This window comes from Thermobia domestica, chromosome 17 (genome assembly GCF_964235325.1).
Source record: "Thermobia domestica chromosome 17, izTheDome1.hap1.1, whole genome shotgun sequence".
Lineage (NCBI taxonomy): Eukaryota > Metazoa > Arthropoda > Insecta > Zygentoma > Lepismatidae > Thermobia > Thermobia domestica.
In genome coordinates, this window is record NC_137470.1 from 180,948,008 (window position 1) to 180,970,532 (window position 22,525).

Below are 22,525 nucleotides of genomic sequence, written 5' to 3' on the forward strand. Positions count from 1 at the left end.
TCTAGACGGAAGGGAACTTGGTAATGGTATCAAACCTTCATGTGTAATTACAAAAATTAAATTTATAAACAAATAAGAAATCATCAGTTTATCAGGCTTTAATTGATAATTTATTCACAAGATTCCCTATCAAAGGCGTGGTAGATGAAGTTTCTGTTCCCCATGATTCGACATTGCCAACTAACATGGTCGATATGGAAAAGATGTTGTATGGTGATAGAGAGATGATACTTCTTGCTGAGTATTTCAAACTGACCGAGAAAAATCGTTATCAGAATTAAGTCTAACAAGTAGATTGTCGATGAGAAGTTGCAGAAATCGGGTAGATGTATTATCAATTTCCACGACAGAGTGCGAACGGGGATTTCCCCTTATGAATTTACAGATGACTGATATTAGAAATAGATTAAGTGCTCAAACATTGTCTAACTTGTTGCTCATCAATGTTAATGGCCCACCGCTAGACAAACTCAAAGTAGACGAGCTAGTCATTTCTTGGCTGAAGGATGGACATCATTCCACTGTGGATGATTTACCAACAGGAAATAAATCCGATTTCAGATTTGTTTTAAGGTGGACAATTACGAGTTACGGAAAATGTATACTTGTATTAGTAATGGCTTATTTGTGTTATTCAAATTTGTACCTACTTTTTAGTAACTCTCTTCTTTGCTTTAGGTGAACTACTTTTGAATAAATATTCATAATAATTGCAATTATGCATATTTGTAACTTAAATTTAACGTGGTGTTTTAGTGATTACACAAATTACAATTATGATCATACTTTATGGAGATGCTCTCACATAGGGTACCCGATCACCTTTATACTCTATGAACAACTGATTTTTCAAGTCTTTTGTGAGAAAAATACTGTGAACTGAGAAACCATAACCTTTTCCATATTGTACAGGGATATGTTCCTGCGAATAGAAGTTTCCTGTGGAATGCATTCAAAACTTAACACTTCAAAGAATACTCTCTTAGTACAAGTATATTTTAGGCACACACTAATTCCCCCCCCCCCACCTTGAACTGTTTCAATTTCCTCACTGACAGACACTTTACCATTTTATATCGTAAAGGTCAGATCCACCGTTATTGTAACAGAGTGGTGTTTGAGCGATTGACTAGAAATTCAAACTCCGATTAGTGACAATTTCACAGTCTTGTTTTATTACAAGTGTAAACTCTTTAGTCAGTTCAGAAGAGGCCGTGGATCGTGTTCAGAGTTGATGACGATGGATTTTGGTGAGTCAGAGTAGGTCAACGTGGATGAGAGTGGTTCATGGTGGGTGGTGGGTCAGAGTGGGTCACCGTGGGTGGTGGGTCATGGTGGGTCAGAGTGGGTCACGGTGGGTCGTGGGTCAAGTTTTCATTGACCCACGCCAACTCTGATCCTTAGTACTCTCTAGGACACTTTGTCTCTGAGAGTTTCTTTATTCTCAGTACTTTCTAGGACGCCTGGTCTCTGAGAACTCCTTTATCCTTACAACTCTCTACGCAGTGGCGTATTTACGATTTTGTTTCGGGAGGGGCTTTGCTAACTTTCGGGGGGGGGGCTTTGCCTGAAAATGTGAAAATTCTGCAAGATATTTCATTTACTTTACTATACTAAGTAAGATTTCGGGGGAGGGCTTAAGCCCGGAAGCCACCCTCCTAAATACGCTACTGTCTCTACGACACCTTGTCTCTGAAAGCTCCTTTATCTTTACCACTCTCTAGAACGCCTGGTCTCTGAAAAATCCTATTACAAGGACCCCTGATCACTGCAAACAGCTCACCACTCCCTAGGACGCCTGGTCTCTCGGTTTAGCACCCTCTCTAGGACGCCTTGTCTCTGAGAGATAAATATCTTCATCTGGGCCGCAAGACCCTTGGTTTCTGTTGCCCTAAGACGCTTGGTCATTGGGTTTCTAGAAATTCACCACCAAGATACCTAGAGCAAATTATATTTCATCTGTAATACTTATTACTATTATATACAAGAAGAAACTCTTATAATAAAAGGTTGTGTGAGTCCAAATTTCTGTGTACCACCTTTTTAGCTCTACCCTAAAAGGACAAAATTTTACAATATTGGGTGTTGTATAAAGTTGAATAATAAGAATTTTTGACTTCTGAACTGCGCATAACTAGAACGACTATGTGCATCTGTCTACAAACATCAAACTAATATTAGCAAGATATGTGTGTTTTGAGCATCTCGAGAGTATGTTGCACCTCCACTTTTGTCCCTCTATTAAAACCGAAACTGGTATAAGTCTGACACTTGTTACTTCAATCTCAAATCCCAGTAGAGCAAAAATGGTAAGAGGGCTAAAGAGTGTGAGCTAGGTTAATAAAACGAAGACTGTGGCTCGACATTATCGTGTGCTAAAGGACTGTGGCTAAGGAGACGGACTACTGTTGGAGACAAACTTAGAGATCTCTTGCCCCAACCACTATCCATTTCCCCGCACACAAACCAGGGCTGATCTTAGGCAGCACGTGTGCTGCCATTCTCTTCAATGTTGCCGTGCTTCCGTAACCTTTCATAAACTGAACAAAATTCAGCATTTTTTAAAAGCAATGAATGAAGATAAAAGAAAGCGACAACAGAGGGATGTGGCAACATTGATTTTCAGGTAACAGGGTCATAAATCAATAACAAATGTCTCCATTTTGAGGTGCCAGCAGGCAAGAAGACGACAGAAGACGAAGCTACACTGCAGCCTTCTCATTTGCTAACAGCGTTGAAAGGAAACTCGGAGCGTCGCGACGCCTTCAAATGCCATTAACATTGTTCCCTAGTATAGAAATATTACATGATATATATTCGGTGTCTCAACAACAACCAAATGTAATAGATCCATAGGCAGCGGCAGGCTGGAACTCTATAAATTTTAGAATCTACCGTGGTTTCACAATATGAAGCAAAATTTTAAAGTCAACGTGAAATTTTATTTTTGACTATATAAAAATGTACATTTTAATGTATATTTCCAACAATATTAACTGCATATTTTGATATTATTATGTTATATTTTCTTTTCAGCTGACACTTTTTCTTGTGGGTTTTCTAACTCTGGATGTAGATGCTCTTTTTATCCCAATATTTGTGAAGAAATTGTAAGTATAATGTTTGCCATAAATCAACACGTATAAGCGATATATTTCCGAAATAACACAGTAATTTAAAAATCTTAGAGAATAATTATATTACTATCTACTGAACAATATTATGTCGTGCTTGTCTAATTTAGCGAAGATCTAGAGTTCTGTGCAGAAACTTTCTTTTAAAATGTACTCTTTATATTGAAATGGTAGATTTATATGTTTATGTTTGTCTCCAATCTTTTCGACAATGAGATCTCCAAAATCAAAAGTGCTAGAAATTTGCTGTTTTAGCTGATCGATTCCAAATTTTGTGTAGATCCTTCAGTTCTACATTAATATTAAAAAAAACCTTGTCGTTATTTCTTTTTACATTTTTTTAGGGGTACACTGGAAACTTTGAAATTTTAAAAAAAAGTAAAGTATCCTATGTAATAAAAGTCATTTATTGTAAAAAGTACTATTGTATTATTTTTAAAGTAGTAATTTAAAAAAGTATCCTATGAGCTATACATTCCAACACAACATAGTTGTATGGGGGTTGTATATCGTGCCAGGTGTTTGTTTCATGGCTATATAATAATGAAAAATGAAGGACAACCACTTCTCCAGTCTAAGATGAATCTTTATTGTTTGGAGTGTTTTGCCAAATGAACACCATATATCACTGACATAATTAATTGTGTATGTAATGTATTTGCTTAATATATACTGCATGCAAGAAGAAAGAAAACACTGATCATAGATCAATTAAAAACTCCAACCAGAAGTAGGCTAAATCTTGCAAACGGTGAGAGATATTGAAAAAAAATCATAAAAAATCTTTCTTTTATGGTACCTCTTGCCGATTTATATTAAGACGTCTTTCACTTGTGTCTGTAAAGGGGCATGTACAGATATTGAGACGAATGACAAGGAGATTCATGCTCATATGAGAATGATGCACTGTGTAGAGAGCGCAGGTTCAGCTAGTATAAAAAATAAGATTTTGTTTGTGTGTCTGTGTGCGGCCTGGGAAGTAGACGAGTGGGCCCAGAGTTACCAAATATTGGTCAGGGATACCTTGGTCTAGAACCCAGATCAAGACGAAGCGTTTTTTTTTTAAAATATTCGAACCAGGAGGTCACCTGGGGGGGGGGGGAGGGGTTACCGAGACATGGAAAAGTAGTAGAAAATGACCAATATATTTTTTTCGTTGCTCAATTTATTTACATAGATATTTTGTCTGACCCATGCGAAGAATGGGTATTTCAGCTAGTAATATATAAAATTTTCTACAAGACTACAGCTAAAAGCTAATGGGAAAGTAATTAAATGCAATGGTGAAATCAAATAATTAATTTATTTGAAAACATTCTACTCGAATATATACAAGGTGTCCCAAAAGTAATGGTAAAATAAACGAAACCACAGATTTCTGGCACCAAAACAAGGAAAAAGTTTATATGACCTATAATCCGGAAGTGGACAGGGGCGGAGTTAGACAGCTTCGAATGTGGGGGGAAAGGAACGTCACACCTGCCAGCGGAATAATGGTAGGAGCTAGGAAAAGGGGTCATAAATACATAAAGATCATTGTGACTTCATATGTTAAACGCATGTTACATAACTGCACAAGAGATTCCCCGTATGTCTTTTAGGGATTCACCGTTGTACTGCAGGGGTATTGAAAAGGTGAAGTAAAGATGGAAAAAAGAAAAAGAGAAGTTAAAAAACGATTGCACATACATCTACAATGGGAGTGAAAGATAAAACCACTTAGCATGGTTGTATATCAGGGGGCAATGGAAATTGGTATACCAGATAAAAACTTGCAGATTGAAGGTAGAAATAAAATAAGTATAACCAGTCTTGTAATGTAATGAAGTAACAGGCAGAATAGACAACAACGTACTTTATTTGTAACGTAGTATCTTACACAGATTAGCACTACGAACTATTAGGTCATACGTGCTAACAATAAACGTACCTACAGAAGATGTTCAAAGTGCTGTTCTCCCACGTCTATGCGACGTGCTAATAGTGAGTTTCGAATGCATTCCATCACTTCCAGTGTGTTCCGTAACTGTTCACATGCATCTTCAATGTGGTTTTGTAAGTCAGCAAGTTCTTTTCCCTAAGTGTAAAATTCCTTCCCCCCCCACATTGTATCTTGTATTTTATTTGTGTCTTTGTTTTTTTTCTTTCCTTTGTAATAATAACAAGGGTTAGGCGGCAGAGCAGCCTGCGGCTGAACCTCGCCCGCTGAAATAGAGAGAAATTCAATTTAATTCAATTCACATTCGAAGCTGTCTAGCTCCACCCCTGTCCACTTCCGGACGATAGATCATATACACTTTTTCCCTTGTGTTAGTGTCAGGAACCTGAGGTTTCATTTTTTACCATTACTTTTCGTACACCCTGTATCCGGTGTATCAAAAATCTGCGGTCATAGGTTTACTCCGTTACGTGAAGACATGACAAAATGGGACGAGAAGAAAATAGGAAATAGGTGATTTTTATGTAAAATGTCATATTTCTTCCAGTTGTACAAGCCATTTGGGCTCCACTCTGGTAAAGACTGATTTACACATACTTTATCGTGCTCATGCCATTATCTGTCACGCTAATTCCGTGCCACGGCGGCGACCATTCATACATATCAAGCCGTGCCTTGTCGCTGCAGCTTTCTACATAATTTCCAATATTTGTTGGAAAGAGGGATAAACTTCGTGTTGCTTCGAGTACTTCGAGCAAAGCCAAAGCATGACGGACGTTAAGTCATGATCGAGGTGGTTTCTCTGCAAGGCGACACTATTGGGGAATGGCAGGGGAACGGCAAGCAATGTGTGAATTAACTTTAGGGCGACATATGTTGTCTGAAAAAAAAAACAACTATGTTCAAACAGTTCAGTAGCCTGTTCAAACAAAACGCAAGGGAACGAAAAAAATTCACAGATGGTATGTGTGAGGGAACTTTAGAAACCTCGAATCCGTTTCCAACAATGCTGTATTGTTGGTATATTGGGTGCTCAAGGGAAAAGCCTGTTGTAATGACAACGTTGTTTTTTCACTTAACAGAAGATGCCCTATCAGTGTGGAGCTCAAACGGCTGGTGAGATTGAAAAAAAAAATCCACTGTTTTGGATTGAAAACTACTATTTCCAAGAAATTTGTCTGTCTACACTTCTTATATCTTTACTCATAACAAAGTTGGTCTATGCGCCCTGGCTTGGTACAGGGTGGCCAAAAAGTAGGTAAAGGTACAATAGCCCTACCGTACTGCATTTTATATCATTTCTTATTGTTATCCATCAGGTAGACTTAGTTTCTTTATTAGTTGTTCTTAATGTGTTTTTACTTACATCTTAAGCTCGGAAGAGCCGATGCAAATAAACCTATAAACTAGAATGTTATAATTGATCAATGCCGGGTTGTATGCCTACTTTTGAGCCACCCTGGTGTATTTATCTTTTAGATTAGGTATTTAGGAGACGCTGAAATCTCCTTAAAACGTTATTTTTCCTGCTAGTATGGTTGTAATACGGTTGATGAAGATATTTTGCAATTAGTAGTACAACATGGTAATACTTTTCCAAGGAATCAGCCACAGCATTGAAGGTACTATTGCAACGTTTCCCTGGTTCGATCGAGGGAAAAAACACTAGAGAAACCCTTGTCATGATAGTCGGATGCAAGTTTCGAACCTGAAACCCCCTGATCGAGAACATTATCCAGAATTCATTGCTTATACGTTTATTGACGTTAACTCTAGAAAACTTATTTTTAGAGCAGTTATTATTACAATTATTACTTAATGCATTATTGTTACTCGTTTCTCTTTAACTGCTGGATTAAATATACTATTTTGGTGTCAGGACCTATTGAAACACAACGACTATATCACTCCCGTCATGGACCTCAATATGGGTGTCACAAACGTGAGAGATTCTCAATATTTACTACATTGACGAAACTCTGATGTATTTGTTAGGTTCTAGTTTGCCAGAACTCGGATGGTGTTAAGCCTCCCTTGTTGTGACGCTCCTCATGAAACTATAATATAGGGTTACCATAAATGATTCACTCGTTTTAAAGAAGGCTGTACTCTCAAAAGTATTACACGTACACATATAAAAGATACATGAAAAGAATCACAAACTCACCAAGTTTATATTGCGTAGAGTTTGGCACCTGTCATTGGCACATCCCAGTTCGTGACTACATAAACGATGAACTTTCGCATCGCTGGATTGGGCGTATTGGTGAGAATGATCTAGTTTTCTTCCCCTGGCCTCCCAGATCTCCTGATTTAACACCCTGCGACTTCTTACTCTGGAGATACGTTAATGACCTTGTTTTCATACCCCATCTACCGCAATCCTTAATGAACTTCTGCATCGCTGGGTTGGATGTGTTGGTGAGAGAACCTAACTTTGTTCCCTTGGCCTCTCATATCTCCTGATTTAACGCCCTGCAACTTCTTCCTGCCGGAATGCGTTAAGAATTTTGTTTACGTACCTTCCCTACCGCAATCCTTAGTGGAGCTCAAAGAACGCATCAGTGCTGCAATGCAGACAGTTGACAAAATGTATGGATTGAGCTCGAGTATCGTGCTGACCCAGAAAAGGGGCACATATTGAACATTTGTAGAAAGTGTATAAGCTTGGTGAGTTTGTGGTTCTTTTCATACATCTTTCATGCGTGTACGTGTAAATACTTTTCAAAATGTGGCCTTTTCAAAATAAATGAATCATTTATGCTAGCCCTATAGACCTATCGGAATTTTTACATTGAAATATTTGGCAATTAGGAACTGTAAAATTTCAAGGTATTTTCTTCTTTCTTTTTCTTTTCGAAAAACGAATGTAAATGTGAAGTTTATGTTTCTTCCATAGAAATCATTATTTATTTCTTTTGCTTAAAGTCTTTAGTTACAAATTCGTATAAATAAGTTGCAAGTTCTACTAGTATTATGTAATCATATTGAATATATATACAAGTTTTTTAAGAGCATTTTCGGATAATTAAAATCCCAACATTGATGGAAAATACAAATCAGTGAAAAAAAAAATGATCTGAGAATGAGTCGAAACTGTGAAGTTAAATTTAAAATCTTGAGTGTATTTCTATAATCACTATAGCCTGTTCGATTTCAACATTTACGATGCAATTATTATTTTTTTTTTTCAAATGTAAACTGTTATAATCTTATTCACTAGTGATGTGGCACAAGCAATCGTAAATCACAGAACGCTGAACTTAAACTACGTCCGCCTTATGCAGAGTCGTTTCGACGTGTGATTAGCATCATACTAAAACACTGACTACTGCAGGAGACTTATGTTAGTCGAACTCTTTAGTATGGCACTAATCGCGCTTCAAAAGGACTCTGCATAAGGCCCCGTGTGTTAAAGAAAAAAAAAGTCTCCAGTGCAGCATTCGCGAAGAATCTGATTGGTCGACTAAATGTTTCCTGAACACTTGGTTTACGAAGCGTTGACCTCAAACTACGTACCGTACATAACACATCACTTAATAAGTTCGTAGAATGACTAATAAAACAACAACTTTTAGGCAAAATTCAACTTTATTCATCAACATAGTCTCCTCCAAGAGTCATACATTCATTCCAACGCTTCTCTAACATTTCGATAGTTTTTTATCGATACTTTTTTCGATATTTTTATCGATACTTTTTGTCGATACGATACTTTCTTCTCTAACATTTCGATACCTAGAACGATTTATCTTTGGCCTGAAAATAGGCTTCAGTTTCGGCAACCACTTCTTTATTGGAGCCAAATCTGTTTCCCTGGAGAATTTTTTGAAAGTGTGCAAACAGGCAGTAGTTGCTGACCGGAGAGTACGGTGGGTGCGAAAGCAATTCAACGTGCAATGCGTCCAAGTTTGCCGTTGCTGCGATCGACTTGTGACACAGTGCATTGTCTTGGTGATAGAGCACCTCTTCCTTCTTTATTTAGGGTCATTTCTTGGCAATTTTTTCCTTCAAATGCACCAATAACGCCAAATAATAATCGTTATTGGTAGTTCTTCCTTTCTCAAGGTAATTGATTAATAAAATACATCCCAAAATAGGGAGGCGAAACCTCTTACCAGGTGACATTTGTGTTTTTGGTCCCTTTGGGCGGATTTCGCTGTTGCTGTACACTCAGCTGACTGCCGATTTGCCTCTAGAGTGTAGTGATGGATCCATGTTTCACCCATTGTCACGTACCGCATGAAAAATCCTTTTCACTGCACTGAAACAGGTCCAAACAGCGCTCATAATAGACGCATTGTTGTTCTTGCTCGACTATGAGCAAACGCGGTACCCACTTTGAACAGAACTTTCTCATGGACAAGTGTTCATTCAAAATTATGGACACACTGCCTTGTGATATCTCACGCAACTTTACGATCAACTAAAAATATTTTGTGGGCTTTTCTTCTTATATTTTCTGAAACAACTGCCGAATTTGGGCAACCAGAGCATTCAGCAAAATCGATGTTTGAACGGCCGCGTTTAGAATCAGCAAACCACTTCTCTATCATTCGTCTCGATGGAGCAGAGTGCGAATAACATTCGTCAAGCCATTGCTTTGCTTGAACGGTATTCTTTCCTGTTAAAAAGCAACGCTTTATCAACACACGAAGTTCAGATTTTTTTCCATTGTTTTTGAATATTACAAGAGTTGTGTCACTAAAACCACTGTAACTTGTGAACTGAACGTCAGATTGTTGTGAAATTGTGACATGTATTATTTGAAGATAAGTAGTTAATAAACATCATATGAATTTGTGAATAGTAGCGACTGACATCATAGAGACAAACAATCTCCCTGTGGAGTATGCGCGGGCAACCGAATTCGTCATCTTTCTTTCTCCGAGCACTTGTGGGCATATTGTCACTGGAGAGATACCGTTATCATGTGTCCTCTCCAGCGTTGCCAGACTCACAGCTTGGAATTATTCCAAAACCTGATCGAAATTATGCTAGATTCTCATAATTACTAATTCAGGAGTTTTTAAAGAAAAAAAATCTCTAAAATTAAAAATAACAACTCAGGATGTAGAAAGACCTTTCTATTTTTTCGTTTTTTGTTCCTAATTTATCAAAAAAAAAAAAAAACTAATTTAAACAAAATTGAAGTTACAACATAAACATTAAAACTTCTGGGAACGAGGTTTTTTGTACCTTCTGATTTTTTTTTTCATTTTTGACTATGGCTAATTTTCTTGTGATGCGTCAATTCCATTAACAGTTTTAAGCTGTCACTTAAAAAACTCGTTTTTTAACTCATTTTCAGAAACACTAAATTGTTTTTAATCCCACTCTCCTTCCCTAAAGGCATCGGAAAAGGGATGATCTCTTTCCGTTTCAAACTTGCTTCGAACAATAAGACTGTATGGTTTAATGACTGTATGAATCAATGGGAGAGGATACATTTCTCCCGTTCTTTTTCTTCCCACGACCAACTTCTTTTCCGTCTCCAGATTTTGCAGCTTTCTGATAAACTTGCTGAAATTATGCTAGATTTGGGCAGGATGCTAAAAGCAAGATGCTAGATGCTAAAGACATGCAAATTATGCTAGATCTAGCATCATTATGCTAGATCTGGCACCGCTGGCCCTGTCGTGTTAAAGGTTGATGCTTTTAAACGACAGAGTATGCATGTTTGTAACTTTGCCTTCCTTAAATTTTCAATCTTACAGTAATATAGAAGAGATAAAAAGGATCTTTATTCTACAATCAAATGCACGATAATAACTCCTTGGGTCGTGCAAATTTTAAAAAGTAGCACTTACGAAGTTTCTTCTTAAATTTCTGTATTCCAGCTGTAATGTTAACATACTGAGCACAGCTATTGTATTTGTTAATATATAATAGACGAAGTTATTAGAAAATAATTGAGTTAGTATTTAACCCTTATCCGGTCCAGACATTTTTGTAACGTAAACGGGCAACCGGGGCCTGTCAGGCCCAGTATATATTTTAAGTGCAGAACACTCAAAATTCAATGTCTGTTGTTGCCGCATACTGTTCCGACTAAAGGTTGCAATAGTCACGTGTTCAATATATAATTATGTGACAATTTGATCTAATATTTGACAGGAATTTCACTAAAGTTATACGGGGCCTCCTAGGCCCCGGTTGCCCGGTTACGTCAGGAAAAGATTTTCATATTAAAAAAAAAAAAAAGCTTCACCAACTCGATATGTTCATGATTTTAACTTCGACGAAAGATAGAAGAATTCAGTATTTTATGTCTTCGAAATATGTATGGTTATTGAGAAATTTTAGAAAAATGAAGCTACTGGGCCTGAGAGGGCCCGGTTGCCCGGATAAGGGTTAAATTCAAAGGATAATTTTACAATTAGAATTGGTAAGATGTAATCTGAAGAGTCAATGCGAGAGTGGACCATGTGCATTTTATATCATGTCAAGAGTCTGGTTGTTGAGATTATTAAAGGATATCTGAGAAATTTTAATTTACAGATATAGGCGTAATGAAAACATTATTATTATTATTTTGTTTTTCGGTTGACATGGAAGGGTTGGTTTGGTTAATCAATTAGACATGCAAGATATATAGGCTCTAATCTTCAGATAATATAAATGCACAAAATTTTTTTTTGAAGATACGAGATTTTTCCGTATGAAAATCATGCGAAAACATAATACTGATTGATATTGGAGATAGTCAACTCTGTCACCAATTTTTTCTCTCCAACCTCATAACCTACCACTAGTGTAAGTGAGCAAACTCAACGAACGTATACTGTATATAAATGACAAGCCTCGTTAATATTAACGGTCACATATCTAGATGAATTATACAATTCGAGGACCAACGATACATTCAAAGCAAAGATAGGCGCCCTCACTCATTTTTGCCCTCAAGAGGGACGCCCTCAGCCTCACTCGCCCTCATTTTGGTAGATGAGGGTGAGGGAGTCGATTGAGTATGAAGGTGGCTGAGGGTGAGACAATAGACTGAGGGTGAGGGTGGCTGAGAGTGACTGTGAGGGAGTCAACTGAGGGTGAGGGTGAGGGAGTCAACTGAGGGTGAAGGTGAATTAGGGATAGCAATAATGCCCATCTCTGTTTCAAAGTAGTCAAATATATCTGGTGTTAAACACTAACTTCTGAATTGGAAACAATGCGTTTTTAATCTATTTTGCAAAGGTGTAGCTTGTTTTCAGAAAGTAGAAGCCTAAAGATCTCAGCTTTAAATTTTTATTGAGAAGATCCAAATAATTAATTAAATAAATAAATAAATAAAAAAAGATATACGCAGATACATGAATAATAATCAGTCAAAATGACGAACTTTACGTATTTTCCTTTTTTGACGAAACAATATCTAATATTTATATTTATATTTATATTTATATTTATATTTATATTTATATTTATATTTATATTTATTTATATTTACATGTATATATATATATGTGTAAGGTGAGTCAATATGATGTTCCCAATTTCAACGATTTTTTTCTTCTAATAACACGTTTGTAAACAGAGATTACGCACACTGTTCACCATCTTAATCAACTCAATTTTTTTTTCTAACATATTATAAATGTTCAATATGCAATCCACGAGTTACACTACACACATTTAGTCTATAATCAAGTTCCTGCCAAACTGTTCCTAGCATCTCAGGGTCGATATAGGCCATAGCTGAAGTGATACGCTCACGCAATTCAACCACAGTTATAGCAAGCGGCGGCAAAATACCTTAAATTTTCCACAGAAATGGCGTTGATCTTACACTCCAAACTTACATGAAAATCAAGCACACAGAACGTTCTCTGTCTGTAGAATCCATATTGCTCAAATTGACTAAACGGCCTTCTGCTGAACGTCTTTGTAACTATGCCTCTGCAATAGAAAGAGAGAACAACTTTTTGAGATTATATCTCAGAAAAAAGTTATATTGGCAAGAATATCTCATTAATGTTCCAATAATAAATTAACGGAATCAGGAACATCATTTTTGACTCACCCGAATAAGGAAATCGAAAACGGTATATAAAAGTCTTTCCGAAGTCCTTTCCTTGTTAGTATTGAAATAACACATGGACGCGCTTATACAACAGCTCAGATCATATTGAACCTATTTGCGTAAGGACATGCCATAATAATCGAATGGACAAAAAAGAAATGGGAATATGTACAGGGTGTTTGAAAACAACAGCGACAACTAACTAATATATTTGTGCGCAATCCAAAAATACATGCTTCATAATCCTAAAGTATTCACTAAACAATTTTTATAGAGGGAGCTTGGATAGCATACAGTTTGAAGTACTTACCAACTATCTCTATAAAACTTGCTGCGGAAGTACCGCAGGATCCTGAAACTTGGATATTTGGATAGGGCATATACGGTACTAGTTCCTAAGTGAAGTCTTGACCCGACTACGGTAGGTCCCATAGTTTTGGAGCAGCCTGTAACTCCAAATGAAGCATTTGTGTACCCAGGTTGGTCTACACATTTTGTTCAACCTTGATGTGACGAATCACCTCCCAAACGTTGTCGATATTCTTTTGAAACACCCTATATATTATAAAATTGAAATTGACTATGTTTGTGACTCTTAATCTCTTGAACCGCCCGACCGATCTCGATCAAATTTTTGACGTAGAAGCGGTTCTGGCCTGGGAGTGCTTTTAGCTATTCGCTTTGACGATAGAAATTAAGGTAGGGGATGGAGGGGAATTATAAAAATAAATAAAACTTAATAACTCTTGAACCAAATGACCAATCTCGATCAAATATTCAACATAGGTGAGGTTCGTGCATGGGGTGTCTTTTGTCATTTCACTTTAACGGTGCAACATGGGGGAGGGGGAGGAGGGGAGATATACTAAATGAATATATAGGGTGTAACATAAGTGCACGAACAGGCCAAAAGTGACGAGGTGATTGCGGACATCTAAATAATTAAAAGTGTTCCTATGAACATGGGTCTGATGCCGCTTCGTTTTCGAGATACAGGGTGTTCAAATGTGGAATCGCTCCTATAGCTCACTACAGGAAAGTGAGTGGAAATGTTGAATATTACAGCAATAATACAATCAAGTGGAATCATGCCTCTGCAAACACATTTACATTAACATAGAGAATGAACTAATCTACATTTGAGGTTATTGTGTTGTCAGTGTTGTCAACCTGGTACAAAGTGTTATGTTTTCTAATAACACTAGACGTCCACACGTTAGCATATGATTGCTGACATCAAGAGGTTCCCACATGGGACTGGTTTTGCTTCGTTTTCGAAAGACAAGGAGTCCAAGTGTGAAGTCAATTAACGACTCACTAGTAAACAACAGTTCATAAGACTTTGTACCAGGTTGGCAACACTGACAACTCAATAACATTAGATGTTGACTAATTTCATTCCCTGTGTTAGTGTAAATGTGTTTCTACTTGATTGTATTATTCCTGTAATATTGAATATTTCCACACACTTCCTCATAATGAGCCATTGGACGGACTCCACATTTGAACACCCTGTATCTCGGAAACGAAGCGGCATCGGACAAATGTTTATAGAAACATTTTTACTTATTTGGAATTCCGCAATCACCTCGTCACTTTCCGACATGCATTTATGCTACACTCTGTATATAAAAATAAAAGTGACTATGTTCGTGAGTTAATAACTCTCGAACCACCCGAACGATCTCGATCAAATTTTCAACATAGATGAGGTTTGAACCTGGAAAGTTTTCTTTATCATTTCGCTTTGGTAGTTGATGTTAGGGGTGGGGATAAGGAGAAATACATTTAAACGAATAAAACTTAATAACTCTTGAACCCTCCTACCGATCTCGATCAAACTTTCAACATAGATAAGGTTTTGGCCTGGGATGTTTTCGTCATTTCACTTTTAAGGTGCAACGTAGGGGAGGGGAGGGGGAGTTATAAGTAGAAAAAAAATGAAAATAAAAGCGACTGTCTTTGTGACTTCATCACGCTTAAACCTCCAGAACGGTCTTAACCAAATTTTCAACATAGATGAAGTTTGGACCTGGAGTGGTTTTTATCATATCACTTTTAAGGTAAAACTTAGGGGAGGGTGAGGGGAGAGATCTATAAAAATAAATAAAACTTAATAACTCTTGAACCACCCGACAAATCTCGATCAAACTTTCAACATAAATAAGGTTCAGGCCTGGAAAGTATATATATTCACTTTGACAGTAGGATCTAAGGGTGGGGAGTGAGGGTGATATTTATATACAAAAATAAATAAAACTTAACTCTTGAACCACCCAACCGATCTCGATCAAATTTTCAACATAGATTTGGTTCGGGCCTAGGATGGTATTTATTTATTTATTTATTTATTCACTTTGAATATATAACTTACGGAAGAGGAGAGCGATGAGTTAAAAAAACAAATAACACTTAATAACTCTTGAACCAAACAATCAATCTCGATCAGATTTTTCACATAAATGAGGTTGGGGCCTGAGATGTTTTTTTTATCTTTTCACTTTGACGGTAGTTCTTAGGGGAGGGGGTAGGAGGTGGGAGATATATAAAAAGAAATTAAATTTAACTCTTGAACCACCGGACCGATCTCGATCAAATATACAACGGAGATAAAGTTTAAATCTGAGATGGTTTTAGTCATATCACTTGGACGTTGTAACTTAAAGGTTTGGGAGGGGAGAGACATTTAAAAATGATCGAAATATTAGTTTTGAATTCATAGGGGTCGCTGAGATGAACAATGGCACTTCTGATGGGGAAGGGAGGGAGATATATAAAACTCATCGAAAATGACCGACATCAAAGAGCGCTTTAGTAACAGTAAAAAGTGACTGATTAACGGAACATATTGTATACTATTTTTTCTTAATTTAACTCAGCGAAACGGGTAATTGTTTTTAGTACACTACAGGAAGAAATGAAAGTACAACTCAGTAGACAACAGGGTGAAGTGAAGCATTGGGGAAAATTGGATGGCATCCACCAATTTCCCATCATGCCTCAATAGAAGACAAATAAGAAACGAAATTCGTAACTTTAAGGTATTCGAATTAAACCAACTAGTAAACCAAACCAACAGAACAAATAATAATAATAATAATAATAATAATAATAATAATAATAATAATAATAATAATAATAATAATAATAATGAAAAGTGGCTTTCTGAATATGTTACAAGTGTTATACATAAATATGCAATTGAATTTGGAAAATTTTAACTGTCAATTTGACACTGAATGTACAGTACAACCGTAAAATTGAATTTATTTTTATTCTTAATTTTTAGCGTGAAAACTGTGTATTTGCCACCGTACTATAAATATAAAGGCCACGGTTACTATGGACCATCGTATTATGGACCACCTCATGATCACTGGCATTATGGATAGTCCAACGACAAGATGTAGATTTTGCAAACAGGTGAGTGATTTAATATAAATTCTACACCATTTGTGTCAATGTAGTGAGTGTAAATTAGTTGCAGCAGTCATTTTGGAGCATTGACAAAAAGAAATAATAAAAGGTAGGTAGAGAAGGGAGAAACGGGCAGTGTGCTAGTAGCTGTGAATTTACCTGCAAACTCCAGCATCAATGTTCTTGTTTCACCATCAATGCTGCCATATTTAATTGTTGATTTCTTCAGTCTTCTGACGGTACGGAGAAGATAAGATCCTTGGGTAATTCTCCTATAGTGATCGCGAGGAGTCGTGAAGCTGGACTTAGATCTACCAATTCCAGCACCCAACAGAACGTGAGGGTGTGTTCCGACCGTAAACCCCCATTCATGAAATTTTGTCAGTGTCGTCTCTCGTGCTGTACGGAGAACATGCAGTGTTCAGTGTTGTCGGATTGCCAGTAAATTTTGCTATTATTATTGCTACAGTTTAATTCGGATAATTCTTAGTGTTCGTGTTATTTAATATAATTCTTTAAATGCTGTTTTTGTCTCTTTAAATGCTTTTTCTCTTTCTTAATGTCTCTTTAAATAGTTCTTTAAATGCTGTTTTTGTCTCTTTAAATGCTTTTTGTCTCTCTTAATGTCTCTTTAAATAGTTCTTTAAATGCTGTTTTTGTCTTTGTAAATGCTTTTTGTCTCTTTTAATGTCTCTTTAAATAGTTCTTTAAATGCTGTTTTTGTCTCTTTAAATGCATTTTATCTCTCTTAATGTCTCTTTAAATAGTTTTTTAAATGCTCTTTCGCCATATCCTCTAAGTTTGGCAGCATTGTTGAAGCATTTCTGTTGTTTCACGTTCCCTCAATTGTGTGTTTTAAGGCAGCTGCGCGAATCGTGTCAAATTCTTCCGATGTATCACACGTGAGGTAAAGCAATTCTATGGTTGGTGTAGAGTCCAGGCTTCACGAGCTCTCGTGGTCACTACAGTACTTTGCGTGTAGAGGTTCATATCCTTCAAGGTTAATGGTTTAATAAACTGAGCTAGTAAACCTAATTGTGCGTTCATTTTGGATTTATTTTCGTTATAACGGGCTTACTACTCGAGCATGAGAGGCTGATAACCCCTAATTTTTCACAGAGTCAACGTACGTTGACAACAACATTTACTAATTAAGAATGTCATTAAAGTTCCCATTAATGTTGTTCATGAGGAATAGTGAGGAATAAACTTCTCTGTTAGATTTATATTTAAATTTGGATTGTACTATTAAGTATACTCAGGAACGTATTACATATATATATATACTGTTGAAATGAATAACAGTGTATGTATGTATGGGGGGTAATAAACATTCTAATACACACTGCTCATGTGAACACTTTTGGAAGGTGTTTAGCGCTCTCACTTCATGAAGCACACCTACATACTGCATCGGTAACACCACACGAACTTTCTACCATAAAACTCTCCTTACACTAGTCTAAATCATTGATCCCAAATATCGGGTATCACAATCTCATAGATGCTTTAAGTGATTTATCTTACCTGTCAAGATGTTTAAAGTTCTTTATATGGGAAAGCAGATAAAAGATATTACAAGAACTGCATGAAAAAAGTAGCAACACTTATAATTATTACGTAACTTAGATACATGAGTAAATATTAAGAACATTAATCTAATGTAATCGTCCACCATGTCTAGGACATTCTACCAGACCTGTAGAAGGCGTCCTACTCCGTCAGTATACATCCATCTTTGTCGATGTTTCACAGGGACAACATTCAGGCACCAAGAATGACTTTTCTTGTGTCGTTACGTTTCCTAAGATTTCCTTCTTTCATTTGGTGAACACACATAATTACATAGACTCATATCTTGGAAATAAGGTGGATGTTCATTTAGGCGCCATTGCAATTTACGCAGGAGATCTTGGTCATTGTTAGTTGTTTGTGACACCTGGCATCGTTATGCAAGATGATGGACATCGTTGTCAGCAAATGAATTTGCAGGAATTTTCAGTACTAGGCTGTTCGTATCGTAAAAAATGGTTCAAGATAACTCCATTCATGTTGTACATCACAATGAACATCACCTTCATACCACTACCTTGCAAAGAAAGTACCGACTTTAGATGAGGACATCCAAGATGTTCCAATTCATTGTTTTTTTTTTTTCGGTTAAAAAATGTTTCTTACAGACAATGCCAGGTTTCGTCTGTATTCCACTGAGAAGAAACAATCTAGGATTTCAGAATTCTTGGATAATATGCTTTCTGGTGACAACGCCATTCGAAGACTGGAGTGTAACGTTTTCGAACGGTAGTGTCCTTCTTAAATGAGAACAAAATACCATATTTTTCTTTCCTGACCTCCCCTTATTGTGTTGCGCCAGCTTTCCTGGTGCAATCAGAGTGACTGCAGAGCCACATCTTGGAGATAATAGGGAACGTGTAAACCTCTCAACTCCATGCAGAGTGATGTCGTAACAGCTACTAATATATCATATCACAGTGTTATATATATCACGATATTATCACCTTTCACCCTACCTGATGGAAGCAAAGTAGTAGCACAAGTCTGAATAATAATAACTATATTACTACTATTATTGCAATAATAATCTGGTAACATAGTTGTTTTTTCTTATTAGGTGTAAGAGCGGTCCCGTTGCAGCGTGTGGGTTGATACTATCTGCTTTCATCCATGGTGATACTACGGATAGTATTCGAAGTTCATCTAGGGTTTAAGGACTATGTGCACGTTCTCTTATTAGCTCGAACAGAGTAAGAGATAACTGTATTACGATCAGAAAATAGAGGAGATTTTGTCTAGTTTCCTTTCCGTTGAGTATGCGGGGCGAGGCTTTGTTTGTTTGCTCACAGTTTCCTGGTTTTACTGCTGATCGGTTTGGCTAGGCTATCATGCACTCAATATACCGTTAGGCACATTCACGTATCTCATGTATCCTGAATACAACGTTTATCTGACAGTGATTTACCTGGGTACTTATAAGCGAAAACCATTTATGTTTTCCTATTCAATCCGCTTAGCACATAATGTTGCACAGAGAACACGATATATATTTTTGATGGAATTGGTAGTTACAAACTAAGTTACAAGACGCTTCTCTCACTTGATGTAGTATAAAATGTAGCTTCTTAGCGTAAAAACAATCCTAACCGGTGACAATGATAACGTATGTGTGTAATATGATCATACAACAAGGAGTATTAAACAAATTTAAACCAATTTACGTGAAGTCCAACAACAAACAATTTATGCATAGGCCCTACGGGTAAAGTTTAAAGGTTTATATTTTATAGAAGAATTTAATGTCCACAACCTAAACATCCGCGATCGGGTTGCAATTTCCAAATCGTAGATCACGGTCAAAGATGCTGTAACGCGAAAAATGGTACTGAGAACATCAGGTGGATCGCTGATTACTGAGAACATCCTCTTTCACGGTTATTCTATCAATATGCCGTGCTAGTGTATAACGGATACTTAATGAAGCTTACGCTCAAAACTGTCTTCTCTTTACAGTGTAAAATTTCGGTGACTCTGTACTATTGTGGGCACTCGCTTCCTGGTATTCCGTGCCTCGTTTCTGGTATGCTTAGGCTAAGAAAACGCATCACATCAGTGATTATGTAGATACTCTAGATGAGCAAGTGGAAGCTATGGTCCAGATGATGTTTCCGGCCAACAACGCAATTTTCCAAGATGGCAAGGCGCCGATTCTCACTGCTGGGGTTGTTTAGGCGTGTTTTTATGATACTATAAAAAAATTCAATTCCTTGAACAATTTCCATACTTCAACATTGTTGAACGCCATTGATTATTTCTGGCCTCACGCCATAGTCATTGATTATGTTGCAATTTCTTCATGAATTTCCGTTATTTTGATAATTATCTGAGAGAGAGAGAATTGAGGTTAGGAGTATTCTTGCCTGTATCTGCAATATACCACAATGAAGCAAGTTTTAAGTAGAGAGTACCTAAACTAGTGTTCATTCCACAATCTAAGTCATTTGAAATGTACTTTAAAAAGTACTCTGTGCTTTAAAAAGTACTATTCCTGAAGTAAGAATTTTAGTTACGGCTTTTCATGAGATTTCCTTTTGTCATGTAGCAGCCACCACTCACTCTACGTCGGTACACATATTTTGATAACAACGAATATTTTATTCCAAAGGGAACACTATAAATATTAACACTACAACACAATCTTTGTAACTTGTTTTGTTCAAACCGATGTTGAATAAAAATAAAGGATGTCCCATAAAGAATACAATTTTTGACATGCTCGCCGTTTCTGTTCTAGTAAGTTGGCAGCTCTGAAAGTTATACTGCTTGCATCTGTTCTTTCAAAATTCATTGCATGCTGGTTCTGGAAATATTCAATTGTTGTGAACGTCGGTGAATATATTTCACCAGACTTATGTCAACATTATCACTCACAATGAAGATGTTTTCCGCAGAACGACTAACACGAGGACGTCCCCACGATTTAACGTCAACAATAGAACCGGTTTTCTCAAATTTAGTAAACAGTCTCATCACAGTGGACTTATTCCGTGCACTATGTTAAGGGGACCAAACATTACACAGACTTAGCGAACTGTTTCTGCACAACATTACCCATATTTATAATAAGTTTTCATTATGACAATACTCTGTTCCGTCGTGAAGAACACAGTACAGAAAACAGATGACTATCATGTGTTATTCGGAACTCCGTGACTATTAACCAGAACGAAAACAACTGAAAATCGTATAACGTTCAGTGCTGCCAACTTACTAGAACAAAAATGGTGGGAATTTCAAAAGTTGCGTTCTTTGTGGCATACCCTTGAACAGTCTCAAAATCACGTACGAACCACCATCGTAGATGTTCAGTTTTTAATGGATATTTTTAAACTATATATGATGGAAGAGACGTTCCGAGTAGCAAGGGAGAACCCAACAACGCTTGTTTCTGAAAAATGCATTCTGAACAGTCAAAATAATTATCCATTTATTTTGAATATATTTTTAAGGGAAAGACAAATAAGGTCGACTGTAGACACGAATACTTCTCGAACATTTGAATATAATTCCTAGCGTAGGTTGTAAGAAACTTTTGTTGAGTTCGCATTTACTACCGAGAGCATTTCATATTATGATCGTGTGTAAATTGCCGAAAGAAGTGAAATTATGCCAATATTACCGCATTGATCACAGTTTTTAGAACTTATTTATGTTTGTAAAATGCATTTGTTTATGCTGTAAACCATTATATATTAATACTTTGTATTATAGTTATAACATATTTACTAATTACGCATTTCTTTTCCTACAGGGTATTCTTCATTTCTCAGTGATTCAAGGCTCATGTAAAATATTTTACTACAACTGATTAAGGAGATTCTACTGAGAACTACACTAATCTCTGAATAGCAAAAATGTGACTGATTTTAAAGTATACGTTTTATATAAATATAAATCAAAACTTGTGTCCATAACACAATAAGAAAAACATGTTAAATAATAAATAAAATTAAATAAAATATTTGGTTATTTCAATTCTTTTGAATATATACAAGGTTTGAGTATCACAGAGAACGATGTGAATATAGTTTTAGTTTTGTTGTTGGTAACAGTGTTTTCATGGTTATAGATAGCACCGTGTGGTCTGCTATTCCTGACTTCAAGGCCACTTGTAGCATTTAAGTGTGAGGTCAGAGTTCAGCCATTATGGCACCAAGACATAGGAAGCATTAACACGTGGATAATTTAGTTTTAATTACAACAAAAAACCGCCCTTGCGAGGTACACATAAAGCAGTTTTATATTTGTAGTCTACAGGAATATGTGTCCGAGGCAAACCTACTTTTATAACCATCAGTGGTTTTAAAAAAGAAGAAAAGCTTTTCAGTTCTGATACCATGGCCGTTGAGTGGTTACAGTTACACAGCTGAGGAACGGGTACTGTCATGTGCCCCTTTGCACAAATAACCACACACTTGGCCAGTGGCGGCGGTTGGACATTAG

The 22,525-nt window shown here is 36.6% G+C and overlaps 1 long non-coding RNA gene across 1 annotated transcript in view; it reads left to right on the forward strand.

The window, feature by feature from the left end:
• LOC145673838 (uncharacterized) overlaps window positions 1–22,003 on the forward strand; it is a 30,202-nt gene extending 8,199 nt beyond the window's left edge. The window contains exons 2-4 of the long non-coding RNA XR_014128830.1: window positions 3,037–3,110; window positions 16,380–16,513; window positions 21,834–22,003. This is a non-coding gene — a long non-coding RNA (uncharacterized LOC145673838). The remainder of the gene's footprint in view (window positions 1–3,036; window positions 3,111–16,379; window positions 16,514–21,833) is intronic.
• The last annotated feature ends 522 nt before the right edge of the window (window positions 22,004–22,525 follow it).